Here is a 13,464-nt window from a genome sequence, read left to right as displayed (position 1 = left end):
GTAAAACCTTATTCTATTGGATCTCAGATCATCAATTGGCGCCGTCTGTAGGAAACGAAGGAGATCTTTTCATCACCGGAGTTTTCACTTTCAAAACCCACTGAGATCCACGATGGCAAACCACCAAGAAAGTAACCTTAATGTTCCAAATGACCTGAGCTCTGCCCAAGATGGGCAGCAGTTCTCCTTTTCTAGCCCTACAACGTTGAATAACCAAACACCTATTTCTCTTAACCCCTCGCCAAGCCTGGCAGGGAATACTCCCACCATGACCCTGTCTAACCAAGACATTCAAACCATGGCTCTCCAGCTACAAACCACTGCTCACTGGTTGGTGCAGATAATGCAACAAAGGGGACTTAGCACCCCAGTAAGCGTACTCCCAGTAGTGGAGGAACCCAGAACCGATGAACCCCAACCTACCTCTGCCCGCCTCCAGACTAACAACCACGATGCCGGAGAAGAGGAAGAACCGGAGGCCCAAATTCATGGGAGACGGGCAAGAGAGTTGATAGAAAATGAAGAGGTGAACGACTATTCTGCTGAAATAACCAGGGAAACGGAAACTGAAACAGAGGAAGAATGTAGTTTGGGTAAAAGATCCGGCCCGGAAGATGAGAAAATGAACCAAAAGCTGAAAAGGTTGAAGGAGCAGCTCCTAGCCGAGCTAGGTAAGAAAGATCAGAGTCAAACCTCCTTGCCTACTTCTTCTCCCTTCTCAAAGTTAATGCAGCAGCAGACCGTTCCCAAAAAGTTTATGATGCCGCCGATGGCGGCCTATAATGAGGCTGGTAACCCGAGAGAGCATGTCATGAACTATAAGACCTTCATGGAATTGCAAACTCTGTCAGATGCTCTGATGTGCAAGGTGTTCCCAACAATGCTCTCGGGACCAGCGAGGGCATGGTTCAACAGCCTGGAGGCCGGAAGCATTAAAAGTTTCGGAGATCTGGCCACCCGCTTCATTAGCCGGTTCGTAGCCGGGGTGCCAGCAGACAGGAATACAAGCTATCTGGAAACAGTGAGACAAAAAGCTGGTGAATCCCTCAGAGAGTATGTCGCCCGTTTCAATACGGAGGCCCTGCAGATTCCCGAGCTTGACGAAGGAAGGGCGGTAGAGGCCATGCAAAAGGGAACAACCTCTACCGAGTTCTTTGATTCTTTGAGCAGGAAACCTCCGACCTCACTAGCCGAGTTGATGAGGAGGGCAGAAAAGTATATAAGGCAGGATGACGCCTTAGTAACGAGTAGATTTGCCAAAGGGGTGGAAGGAAAAGAGAAAGCCCCGGAGGAGGGGAGGTCGGAGAAACACGAGAAGAAGCGTGGAAAGAGGCCTGAGCCGTACAAGCAGGCCTGGGAAAGAAGGGATCAAAGGCCTCCTCCTCCTCGGATTCTCGAACCGAGAGTGCTCCCTCCTTGGGTCCCGGAGAAACCGACTCCGTTAAATGCGTCCAGAGCCGAGGTGCTCATGGCTGTTCAGGATAAGGAGTTTCTCCAGTGGCCCAAACCTTTGAAGTCGGAAGCAGATCAGAGGAATCCTGACAAGTATTGTCAGTACCACCGGACGCATGGCCACGATACAAATAACTGTTTTCAGTTAATCGCGGAGATTGAAAGATTGATAAAAAGAGGGCATCTCAAAAATTTTCTGAAGAAACCAGAGGGACAGAGGCCTCAACTCGGTCTGGCAGCCCAGATGCCCAGGAGAACTGGAGCTGGACCAGTGAATGATGGGTCCAGCGGGACCATTAATATGATTGTTGGAGGAACTGGAGGACGGATGAACCGTCGAGGAAAGAAGAGAAACCGGGAAGGGGAGATCAGCAATGGCGAGGTGATGCAGATCGTTGAACACTCTCCCATGACCATCGCTTTCTCTTCGGAGGATGCACAGGGCATTCAGATGCCCCATGATGACGCGCTTGTCATTGAAGCAGTCATTCATAATTTTCGGGTGAAGAAGGTTCTGGTGGATGATGGGAGTAAGGTCAACTTATTGCCATACCGGGTTTTCCAGCAGATGGGAATCCCAGAGGAACAGCTGGTTCGGGACCAGTCACCCATCAAAGGGATCGGAGGAGCACCGGTACTTGTAGAAGGGAAGGTGAAGCTGGCCCTTACCTTGGGAGAAGCGCCCAGAACTCGCACCCATCATGAGGTGTTTTTGGTGGTCAAACTCCCACTGAGCTACAATGCAATTTTGGGGAGGCCGGCGTTGTTCAACTTCGAAGCTGTCACTAGCATCAGGTATCTGGCACTCAAGTTCCCAACGGAAGGAGGAGTGGGAATGGCCCGGGGCAGCCAGGAAGAAGCAAGGGCAGTATACTTGGCCACAGTAACGGAACCAAACTCAGCCGGAGAAGCACTTGATTCGGAAGTTTTGGAGATCAGGGATGAGACAAAGGAAGCCCGGACAGAGCCCGTTGGAGAGCTGGAGACCTTCCCCCTATCAGAAGAAGAAGCGAGTAAGGTCTTCAGTCTCAATGCCGGCCTCACCAAAGAACAAAAAGGTGAAGCCATGGCCCTGATCCGAAGTCACTCGCCGACCTTCGCATGGAAGCCCTCAGACATGCCGGGAATTGACCCCAAAGTAATGACACACCGACTGAATGTCCTCCCCGAGGCCAGACCAATAAAGCAAAAGAAGAGAGTAGTGGGAAGAGAGAAGCAGCAGGCTACCCAGGAAGAAGTGCAGAAGCTAGAGGAGGCAGGCTTTATTAGGGAGGTTATGTACCCACAGTGGCTGGTAAATCCTGTGTTAGTCAAAAAAGCCAATGGCAAATACAGGATGTGTATAGATTTTACTGACCTGAATAAGGCCTGCCTTAAGGATTGTTACCCCCTCCCCGATATTAATAAGATGGTCGATTCAATGGCCGGTTTTGATTATATGTCTTCTTTGGATGCTATGTCTGGTTACCACCAAATCCCAATGGAAAAGACGGATGAGGAGAAGACCTCATTTATAACTGAAGACGGGACTTACTGCTACAGAGCTATGCCCTTCGGATTAAGAAACGCCGGGGCAACTTACCAACGATTAATGAATAAAATCTTTAAGAACCAGATCGGCAGGAATGTAGAAGTGTATGTGGATGACATGGTGGTTAAAAGTTCAACTTTTCAACAACACATAACGGATTTAAAGGAGATATTTGGGATGTTAGATCAATACAGGATGAAGTTGAATCCAGCAAAGTGCGCTTTCTTCATCAGGGGAGGAAAGTTCTTGTGATACATGGTGAGTGGAAAAGGCATTGAGCCCAATCCGGAGAAGGTAGAAGCCATATTGAATATGCCAGAGCCGACCTGTGTAAGGGACGTCCAGAGATTAACCGGGAGAGTGGTGGCGCTTCATCGATTTATGTCAAGGTCGGCAGAAAAGTGTTTGCCATTCTTCAAAAAATTGAGGAAGGTTCCGAATTTTGAATGGACAGAAGACTGCCAAAAAGCCTTCACAGAGCTTAAGGAATACCTCAGCTCGCCTCGCGTGCTCAGCAGTCCTATAAAAGGGGAAGAACTCCTGATATACTTGGCAGCCTCAGAGCAAGCAGTCAGCGCAGTACTAGTAAGAGTGGAAGAAGGGGAGCAGAAACCTGTTTTCTACGTCAGCAAGGTACTCAGAGACACTGAGGTCAGATACTCGAACATTGAAAAATTGGCGTATGCCTTGTTGTTAGCAGTCCGGAAACTCAAAGTTTATCTGGAAGGCCACCAAGGAGTTGTGGTGACGGACCAACCCTTAAGGAAGATCCTACGAAGGCCGGAAACTTCAGGACGAATGTTAGCATGGTCCGTGGAAATCAGCCCTTACTGTCTGGAGTACCGACCTCGGACAGCTATAAAATCTCAAGCGCTGGCTGACTTCATAGTAGAATGCTCATTCAACGAGGAGAAGGAAGGATCATCCTCGGAGATACCAAGAAAAGAAGGAGAGGGAGAGCTTTCCCAAGAGTCCAGCTGGAAGCTGTATGTAGACGGAGCATCAGGCTTTGAGGGCAGTGGCGCTGGGATAATACTTAAAGGGCCATAGGGCTTTAAAGTATGTTATGCCTTACGGCTAGACTTCAAAGCTTCTAATAATGTGGCCGAATATGAAGCCTTGGTGAACGAAATGTTGGTAGCTTTGGAAATAGGGGTAACCGACCTCGAAGTAAATAGTGACTCTCAGCTGGTGATCAACTAGGTGACGGGAGTATATCAGGCCAGAGATCCCATCATGCAGAGCTATCTTGATAAAGTAAAAACTGTGGAAGCCGACCTCACAAGCCGAGGAGTTATTACGAGATTTCAGAGGATACCTCGAGATGAAAATGAGGAGGCAGACCTGCTTAGTCGACTGACCAAAGAAGAGTTAGAGCAACTCCCTGATGAAGTATACATACAGCATGTCGGCACACCTGCTTTCAAGAAGACAAACACAATACTGCAGGTGGAGCAGAGCCCAACTTGGATGACTCCATACCTGAGATACTTGGAAAAGGGCGAACTCCCCGAAGATAAAGTTGAAGCCAAAAAGATAGCAGCTCGAGCTGCCAATTACCAAGTAATAAGGGGAACTTTATACAGAAAAGGGAAGTCCAGCCCATGGCTCCGGTGCGTGAGCCCGGAAGAAGCTGCAAAGGTAATGGAGGAAATACATAGAGGCCTATGTGGGGCTCACGAGGGAGCAGGGACATTAGCTAACAAAATATTCAGGCAAGGATACTACTGGCCCACTGTTAAAAAAGAAGCAGAAGAGTTTGTCCGGAGGTGTGACGTATGTCAGAGATTTGCCAATGCCATCAGGACCCCTGCCACTCCTCAAGCAAGCATATCCAGTCCATGGCCTTTCTCACAATGGGGAATTGACATCCTGGGACCTTTCCCCAAGACTACGGGGCAAAGGAAATTCGTAGTGGTGGCTGTGGAATATTTCTCGAAATGGCCAGAGGCAGAAACAATAGCCACAATCACAGCTCGCAAGATGATAGATTTCGTATGGGGACATATCATCTGCAGATTTGGCATACCAAGAGTACTTATCTCAGACAACGGCAGACAGTTCGACTGCAGCACTTTCAGAGCCTTTACGACGAACATGGGCATATGGCATAAGTTCTCCTCCGTGGCTCACCCTCAGACTAATGGCCAAACGGAAGTCACTAATAGAGTTATCCTTCAAGGATTAAAGAAACGGCTGGATGGCGCAAAGGAGAATTGGGCAGAAGAACTCAATAGCACTCTATGGGCACTCCGAACCACTCCCAGAGCGCCCACTCAAGAAACCCCGTTTGCACTTGCTTATGGCACAGAGGCTGTAGTCCCAGTTGAATTGAAGATCCCCACTCATCGAGTTCAATTCGTTAGTGAGAACGCTAATGGGGACAAATTAAGGAGCAACCTAGACGCTCTTGAAGAAATTAGGGAAGAAGCCCAAGTCCGAACTGCTGCTTATCAACAACGAGCGGCAAGATATTACAATCAAAAGGTCAGAGAAAGAAGCTTGAAGGTGGGAGACCTGACTTTAAGAAACCTGGAAGCTACTGGAAAAAGAGCAGCCGCCGGCAAGCTAGCACCGACCTGGGAGGGTCCATTCAAGGTGACAAAAGTGGTTAAGCCCGGGGTATACCGAATTGAAGATATGAAAGGAAACCCCGAGCCCCACGCTTGGAACATCCAGCACTTAAAAAGGTATTTTCCTTGAAATATCTGTAAAATTGTATTTTGACAAAAATGAATAAATAAAAATTGTTTATACAATGTGATTATCTTGGTGAAAAAACATTTTTCCATGATAAAGAAAGAACAGGGCTCAGAAAGATCCCTTGCAAACAAGACCTCAGTTAGGCACAAAAACCAGCTGAGATGACGAAGCGACAGTAAGGCCAATGAGTCTGAATTTTGTACAAACAACCGGCGAGGCCCCGAGGTCGTCCCGGAAATTCAAAGAAAAACAGGATCCCGTAAGATCTCCTGGAAACAAAAACAACCGGCGAGGCCCCGAGGTCGTCCCGGAAATTCAAAGAAAAACAGGATCCCGTAAGATCTCCTGGAAACAAAAAACAACCGGCGAGGCCCCGAGGTCGTCCCGGAAATTCAAAGAAAAACAGGATCCCGTAAGATCTCCTGGAAACAAAAAACAACCGGCGAGGCCCCGAGGTCGTCCCGGAAATTCAAAGAAAAACAGGATCCCGTAAGATCTCCTGGAAACAAAAAACAACCGGCGAGGCCCCGAGGTCGTCCCGGAAATTCAAAGAAAAACAGGATCCCGTAAGATCTCCTGGAAACAAAAAACAACCGGCGAGACCCCGAGGTCGTCCCGGAAATTCAAAGAAAAACAGGATCCCGTAAGATCTCCTGGAAACAAAAAACAACCGGCGAGGCCCCGAGGTCGTCCCGGAAATTCAAAGAAAAACAGGATCCCGTCAGATCTCCTAGAAACAAAAACAACCGGCGAGGCCCCGAGGTCGTCCCGGAAATTCAAAGAAAAACAGGATCCCGTAAGATCTCCTGGAAACAAAAACAACCGGCGAGGCCCCGAGGTCGTCCCGGAAATTCAAAGAAAAACAGGATCCCGTAAGATCTCCTGGAAACAAAAACAACCGGCGAGGCCCCGAGGTCGTCCCGGAAATTCAAAGAAAAACAAGATCCCGTAAGATCCCCTGGAAACAAAAAACAACCGGCGAGGCCCCGAGGTCGTCCTGGAAATTCAAAGAAAAACAGGATCCCGTAAGATCTCCTGGAAACAAAAAACAACCGGCGAGGCCCCGAGGTCGTCCCGGAAACTCAAAGAAAACCAGGATCCCGTAAGATCTCCTGGAAACAAAAATAGGTCGGTAAAGGACGTAAGAGCCTCCCGAAATGAAAATTTTCTCCACCGGAACAACTTATAAAATCCAATTCCGACCTCGGAAAGAGAAGAGCCCAGAGCTAAAAAAAAAAAAAAAAAGGCTTGTAGGGGGCCGAGCTACAAGCTCGGATAGACTTATATTCTTACAAAACTCAAGGTCGAGCTCTCAGCTCGGACCAATATTCACAAAGGCCCAAGACCGAGCTCTCAGTTCGGATAAGACTTATATCCTTAAAGGATCAAGATACGAAGGCCAAAGAGAAAGACCGAGCTCCCTCCATAGAAGGACTCATAAATGACGATATCCTTAGGAGGATAAAAAGGCTATAATCAAAGCCTCAACCAGTTTATCTGAAACAAATATACGAAGTCACAACGAAGAAAGAAGGACTAAAAGCCAAAAACTGACATGATAGTTAAAAAGGTGCAAGATTTAATCTCTCAGACTATCAGCTAAGAGCTGAGCTCGCAACTTAAGATTAATTCAGAGCTTCTGAATAAAAATATGTAGTTTATATCACAAATACGAAGAGTAGATATAAATGTCAAGAAATATGAAAGACAAGAAGAAAACTAATATTTCATTAATGACTATTACAATTTATTTCTCCGGCGAGGAAGGAGGATAAATAGTCCTTAAGGGACTTGCATCAGTAAGAACACCCTCGCCTGCATTATCTCTATTTACAGCCACCTCCGAAGGAAGCTCGGTGTCCCTTGGGCCAGAGCTCTCAACATTAATAGTAGGGGCAACTTCTGACCTAAGGTGGAGGCCGTCTTTCTCAGAATCAAGATCATCTTCCTCCGACCCCACCTCGGATTCCCCTGACGAAGACTCAGCTGTCCGGTCTATGTTCCTCCGAGAATCTCCTCGGGGCAAAGGGAAATCATCCTCCCCGTATAGCACTGACTCGCCATCTGAGTCCACCTCGCGCCTACGAAGCTTGGCCAAAGGAATATCAGGAGCCTGTCTAGCTTCTCTTAAACCGCGATTGTAGCCAGTTACATACATGCGGTAGGCCTTATCAAGGATAGCCTTTTTCATTTCACCAGAAGCTTTATACTCATCAAGATGTTCTTCACAAGCCTCAGCCACAAATTCCTTGAACTCAGAAGAGTCTTTGTAATCCTGAAGATGAGCTTCACAGGCCTGATCAATTTTAACCTTCAGCTCATCAGACTCCTGATACTCCGCTATATGTTGTTCACGCTTCAGCTGAGCCTTCCCTTCGGCATACTTTACCACCTCAAACAGGGCTAAACATTTACGTTCCAAAGCCCTGACTTCATTTTTCAGCTGTTGTTGGCGAAGGTTGAACTCTTCAGCCAATGAAGACAGATCTTTGATACGTTCAGAACTTGTGCCCAATTCCTGCTCAAGGACCTCCACCCGGGCTAGGGCACTTTCCCTCTGAGCCTTCACCTCATTCAGGTGAGCTTGAAGCCCTTCAAAATCAGCCTTTAAGGCCTCATGTTGGCGCTGGACCTCGGCTTTTTGGCCAACAGCCTCATCCCTCTCCTGAAGGGCCGTTGTCATAGAGGACAGCTGTTTTACAACCTCTACACAACGAGCTTCCACTTCAGCTGCCCTCTCATCAGACTCCTGGAGAACCCTGCGAGTACGAGACAGCTCTGATTCCAGGGATTTGCTATGCTCTGCTGCCTCAACCGCTCTGTCCTCAGCTCTTTTCGAGGCCTCCAGCACAGAATGTAACTCCACCTGGAGAGACTGGATCTGCTCCCGGGCGGCTGCCAGGTTGTAACAGCCCGGAAACCGATACCCTGCCGTAACGGCTCCAAACTGTTCGGCGCTAGGATCCAGATCGGCTTAAGGCCGCCGGGACCCGTAGCAAGCCAAACATACCTACTATTACCTGGTCAAATCCCATACATGATTAAAACTTAACCATAAAAACATGAAAACTGAACATCTGTTGAACCCAAACCTGACCTGTGCATGTATCCTGACATGAAACATACATCATAAAATCATAAAACCTCCACTGGAGTCCTCATCATATACTCCAATGGGGTAACATTACATGCCTCAAGTTTGGTTCTCAACTTCAACATATAACATAAACATAACCATGCATTAACAGGGACTAACCAGTCTATAGGGCCAAGCACCACTAATCCATAAACACAACTTTACTTAACATTACATTATCTTACATGAATTTATAATACATGTCCACTCTAACATACTAAACATAAACATAATCTAAGCTATTACAACATGCATATCTTAACCTTGACTTTACCCTGCAGCCTCTGGACTCTGACTTAAACCTGCAACACTGGGGTTAGGGGAAAGGGGTGAGCTAAAAAGCCCAGTGAGTAGAAACATAGAAAACAGTTCATTAATTACATGCTTTCATGAAATGCGTCATAACACAGAGAAATCACATCATCTTGTCCGTCTCGGGGCTCATGCAATATTTACTCCCCACGGACCCTGGTTTCTGAGAGTCTGTCTTTTTGCATGCATCTTTCCTCTCAGAGGATGGACATGACATCAAAAATCCCTCTGTCGGTGCCCGGCTCCCCCATAGGAGCTCACAAAGGCCTGTAACATACATGACATGGTGTCTGGTCCACAGAGAGCTCACATGGACTTTCCTACATGTACTTGTCCGGCTCTCAAAGGACTAGGACAAGACGCGTGACAGATATGGGCTATTGAAGTCGCCTCGGTCCACCCTTCCTCCATCAACATCAAGTAATGCAATGCGTCATATTCGTGAAACTAGTGCAATCAACCTACTACATATAATCATGATGCATGAACATGCTTTAGGCATTAGATTTTGTGCATAAAAGATTAAGTTTAGTTCTACTCACTTCCTGGCAGACGCTGACTGACTCTGCAACTGCTAGCACTACTGGCCTCCTCGGTCTCTCGGGTCCGATCCTACACAGGTGGACTCGAATGAGGTGCCAAACATACTCTAAACAACTCATAAACAACTCCCCAAAAACCCTCTAAAACATCACTTAAACATGCATGGAAAACACCCAAGAAACGGCTGGACAGGGCACTTTCGGCGGCACCTTCGGCGGCCGAAAGTCCCTTCCAGAGACGAAACTCGGGTAAGTTCGGCGGCAGGTTCGGCGGCCGAAACCCCTGGACAGAAACGAAAGTCCCTCCTTCGGGGGCACGTTCGGCAGCCTAAAGACTGCCTCCCATGCAGGTTCGGCGGCCGAAACTCCTTTCGGCGGCCGAACCTGGTCCCCTCTGGACGACAGGTCCGATTCTGCCAAGCCAAAAACCAACTCAAAACACCCCAAATCCTTACATACTCTCTCCCAAACATGCATACTCACTCCCTCATGCATAAAGGAGCATAAACTAACATAAACTCCTCAACACAAACATCACATAACATACATTGGGTATAAAACCCACATAAACCTTAGACATGCATTTCTACCCAAACTCAACCATCAAACTCTATAAAACTTACTTAAAACTTCATTAAAACATAAAGAAAAGCAGAGATCTACACTAACCTCTTGGAGATCGAGGGTGGTGTAATCCCTAACTCGGAGGTGTGGAGAATCCAAGCTCCAAAAGCTCCAAGCTCCCAAAACTCCTTTTAAGCTTTAAATCTTCAAACACAAGGGTAGAAATCATGAAAAACTTGAGAGATGGGTAGAGAAAACACGAAAACGACCAAAGGAAGGCATAAACTCACCTGAGCTCGAGAATGGGGAGAAAACTCACCCATTTCCGATCTGAGGGCCCTTTATAGGTGGCCTGGTCGAAGACCTTCGGCGGCCTAACGTGCCCCCTAACTCATGCATGTTCGGCGGCCGAACTCGACTTTCGGCGGCCGAACCTTGGCTCATTCAAACAGGACTTTCGGAGGCCAAAAGCACTCCCGAAGCCTTTCCATGTTCGGCGGCCGAACTTCACTTTCGGCGGCCGAACCTGGCAAACGCCTCCTTGGTCTTTTCTTTTCAAAACTCAATTCTTTTTCATTTAAAACCATGAAATCAGTAGAAAACACTTTAGAAAACATATTTTACCCCTCTAGAAGCCTCTGGCATCTTCGGGAATTCCAGATTCCAACGGAGATTCCGCCGGAAGGTAGAGATTCCGATGCCGGAATCTAGCCGGGTATTACACAGGTGGCCCCTCGCGTCGCTGGTGGCAGTCAGGTTCTCATCGCGACGCGCTTCCTCGATCCGGCGGTCCACGGACTCCCGGAGAGAGAGATCACGGGCATCCACCTCCATAACCAGGCCTAACACCTAGTACGGAAGAACAATTGTCAAGAAAAGAAACAAAGCAAACTCAAAGAGAGGTGAAAAAATAACTTACCATCAGCAGCATTTCTCCAATTGTGGATCCGAGCTCCTCACGAGAGCGAGATTGGAAGGACACCTGCTCCTTGGTAGAACTGGCCAAGTGACCAGTCAGGGCCAGAAGACGAGGATCCGAAGCCTCTGTTATCCCGCCGAACATCCGTTCCCGGAGTAGTGCGGCAACAGCGGAGGCCGGAGACTCTGAGGAAATGCTTGACAGGTCCAGAATGTTGTCAGTAGGGGACGCTGAAGGAACAGCAGAAATACCCTTCCCTTTCCCCATGGGAGGAAGAGGTGCGGAAGGACTTGTAGCAGTCCGGGATTTCTTCCGAGCAGGAGATGGGACAGGCGTTCCAGCAGGGGTCGGACGCTTGCCCCCAGTCTTGGAGGGGACACCCTCAGATCCCTCAGGTTCAGTCCTCACAGGGGCAGGGACACCCTCACCAGAAACCTCCGGGCTTTGATCCTCCAGGAGGATGATCTCCATCCCTGTCCTAGAGATCTCCTTATCTCCAACAGGGGACTTAAATTTCCCCCCTAACACCTCCTCAGTAGAATGAACGGCACCCTGCCCCACTTGTTCAGTAGTTTGGGTCTGCTCCACAACAGCTAGGGCAGTTTCCCTCACGACCTCTGAGGAGGCTGGAACGGATCTAAACCCTTCAGCAGGCGTCGAGGTCGAGCTCGACCCACCATGGCTAGATGACCGAGCTGATTTGGTGCTGCGAAAGCTCGGCTTGGAAGTTCGAGAAGAGGCTTTGACGGGAGGTCGGCTGATCTTCTTGGAGGAAGCGGCCTGAGCCAGCTCTGCAGCAATCTCAGTTACAGAACGCCCATCCCCAAAGGCGTCAAAAATTGCATGCATGTTCTCCCGAGACAGGTCAAAATTCTTGGGGAATTTGATGCCATCCATTCTAACCTCAGACGCTGCAAGAAACAAGAAGTTATAAAGAGTCAGCATACTTCCTGATATCATGAGCAAAGAAGAAACAGAATAGCCGGACAAAGCACTATACCCGTGTCCCGGATATCCCTAAGGTTGGACGCAAACATACACTTCTCGACATCATACTTCCTCTCAACGGAAGTCAGTCGAAGCAGCCCGACCTGCTCAATAAGACTCAATTCGGGTAGATCGTTACAGCCCGGAAAGATCTCCCCCCACCTTAGGTCCACCTCCCATGATCGGCAGGACCCTAATTTCAACTCCGCCACAAGGAAATTCTCTACCCATCCCTTTATAGAATCCTTGTAGCCCGTAAGAAGAGACAGCCCATTACGGGGGGAAAAGTAATAGAAGTTTTGCTTCACCCTAACCAGGCGGAAAAAAGTGACAAATAGACAGGCCGTAGGGGCGAAACCCCAACCCAGGCAGATAGACTCGAAACAGGACATGAACAAAATGGAATTTGGGGATAACATTCGAGGAGTTACCCCAAAGTATTCAAACACCTCAACAAAGAAAGGGGTAAAAGGAAGCGGTAGACCAAATTCTCTCTGCTTCAGGAAAAACACTATGCTACGAACCTCTTGGGGATCCACTAAACCAGGTGGGCGAGGGTAAGGAAGCACTATCCTCTCATTTGGAAGAGGTGCTCGAATAAGATACAACGGAGTATCTAAAAGCCTCCGAGAAATGTGATTAGTTATGTTGGAAGGGGTAATATGCGACTCAAGGTCAAAAACATCAGGAAGCTTTAAACTTGCCATGGAAGAACAAGGAAGCGTACCTGAGAACACGATAGGATGAAAAAAGAGACGTAGAAGGAATTGCAGGAAGACAGAGAGCAACCAAGAACTAGTTCTTCAAAAGACAGAAGGAATTCGAAAAGAAAGAAAGAAAGGCTATTATGAGGCAAGGCGTTGATACTGAACAGTTTTGTCTTGGAGCGGCGCGATCATTAATTGTTCTCGAAGTTTACCCTCTTGACGGTTAGGAAATAACCGGCGAGACGGTAAAGGGGCAAAAGGACGATCGCTGGGCTTCTCTACATCTATCAAGGGCCAAGTATACGATGACAGTCCCTCATTTAAAAGCCCATTCGCCATCCACATAGTACAGGCCCAACTCATCAGTCAGAGCAACTTAGCCTACTACTTTACCATTCCTATGGTAAATGCCGAGGAAACAGAGGGGCAAGTCACGAAAAGACTCAACAGTACAAACAAATAGGAGCATGATAAAGGTCAGACTTGCGCATCACTTAAAAAGCTATAAGATTTGATTTACCGCTACTAAACAAAGGGTGGGAGATCAGAAAGAGGCGCCAAAAGCACCTCGGAGTCATACAAAGCTGAGAGCTTAGAGTTCAACTCATCAG

The sequence above is a fragment of the Manihot esculenta genome, chromosome 1 (assembly GCF_001659605.2).
Source record: "Manihot esculenta cultivar AM560-2 chromosome 1, M.esculenta_v8, whole genome shotgun sequence".
Taxonomy (NCBI): Eukaryota; Viridiplantae; Streptophyta; class Magnoliopsida; order Malpighiales; family Euphorbiaceae; genus Manihot; species Manihot esculenta.
This window is presented reverse-complemented; position numbering follows the sequence as displayed.